This window comes from Neolamprologus brichardi, chromosome 9 (genome assembly GCF_056152115.1).
Source record: "Neolamprologus brichardi isolate AB-2024 chromosome 9, ASM5615211v1, whole genome shotgun sequence".
NCBI classification, from domain to species: Eukaryota; Metazoa; Chordata; class Actinopteri; order Cichliformes; family Cichlidae; genus Neolamprologus; species Neolamprologus brichardi.
In genome coordinates, this window is record NC_142112.1 from 36878142 (window position 1) to 36879577 (window position 1436).

Genomic DNA, 1436 nt, shown 5'->3' on the forward strand with positions numbered 1-1436 from the left:
GAAACAACAATGGAAATGCACTACCTCACAAAGATGGAGGGAATTTGGATTGAAATTTTTGATTAGGTTCTTTATCACCTCTTACCAAAAGACTCATTATGATGGGAATCCCCCGTATGCTGGAGAAAATATGGACACAGAAGAGTACACCTCTGACATTTGCAGGCAGAATTTTAAACCTTGGGTGAAATGGGGTCAATGCAGTTCTTAAGCATGCAAACATATGTTCATTAGTCAGCTGTGAGCGAGTTTTTCCCATTCATCTTTAACCCAGGTCCTTAGACCTCACAGCCTAACACCTTACAATGCGGTGGACTTGAAGCACACTTGAGTGGCATGTAGTTACAGCAGGGAAACAGCAAAGCTTGCAAGGGTGTAACACAAACTGGAACGAGTTTCTTCAACTTCATAAACAGTACCTTTGCAGAATACCCAAAACTGATTAACAATGGCGATCAGTTTGTTTGCGCTGATTAACAAGGGGCTGTTGGCTCACTTTCATCATCATTCACATGCAAATTGCCACAACCATTGATCAATGGACAGGATTACCATTCACATAGAGTTGGGGGAATGGCTGCAATCACAGCACTGAAAGATGGTGAAACATGTACCCTTAGTGCTGTTCCCTCGGTTCAAAGATGGCCATTTGCTTTTCACATAAATGACCTCCTTGACTCCCCGCTCACACTATCCTTCCTCCCCGCCTAGAATGTGTACATCCTCATCAGTAGAAGAGTGGCAACTGAACCGTAGGTATAAACAGACTGGTGATACCTGGCCTGACCAGCTGGCTGTTTTGTGTCATGACATGCGCTTAGCCAGGTTTTGGCTGGTTTTCCTGTTTCCTTCATGGCAATCCTAAGGGGAAGAGGGAAAAGTCTGTATTCTGCTCGTGCTTGGAGTATTGACTGGAGGTTGCAAATGAGTATGCAGTGCTGCACCAAGAAGATCCTTGTGATTTCTTTGTTCACTAGCACATTGTCAAGAGTTAACAGGAACCTGACAACAACCATCTCCATTTATCCCAGCATAGGAATAACAGACGTTACACCTTGGCTTAGGGAAACATTAAAGACATGTTCCCATACCGGGAGTTGAACCCGGGAAGCCTGGGTGAAAACCAGGAATCCTAACCGCTAGACCATATGGGAGTGAGGTGCTTTCGCACCACTGTCGTGAAATCAAGGACACTTTTGTAACTTATTTAACATATAAAATTTTGGTTTAACTGTTGCAGGATTTCATAACAAACAAGCTGAAAAAAACTGCAGAAAACATGGATTGATGCATTCAATAAAAACATAATAAGAGGAAACAGATGTTTTGATTCAACTACTGGAACAAAGCTAACCACTCAACATGAACACTACAGTAGAACAGTTTAGAAAGCTTAAAATGTAACGAGGCACATTTTCATTAATAGTTGCCTCATC

At 42.3% G+C, this 1436-nt stretch overlaps 1 non-coding gene across 1 annotated transcript; it reads right to left on the reverse strand.

Annotated features, from left to right (window-relative positions):
* Positions 1–1082: 1082 nt before the first annotated feature.
* trnae-uuc (transfer RNA glutamic acid (anticodon UUC)) lies at positions 1083–1154 on the reverse strand. The gene has a single exon. It is a non-coding gene; the product is annotated as a tRNA-Glu (tRNA).
* Positions 1155–1436: the final 282 nt, after the last annotated feature.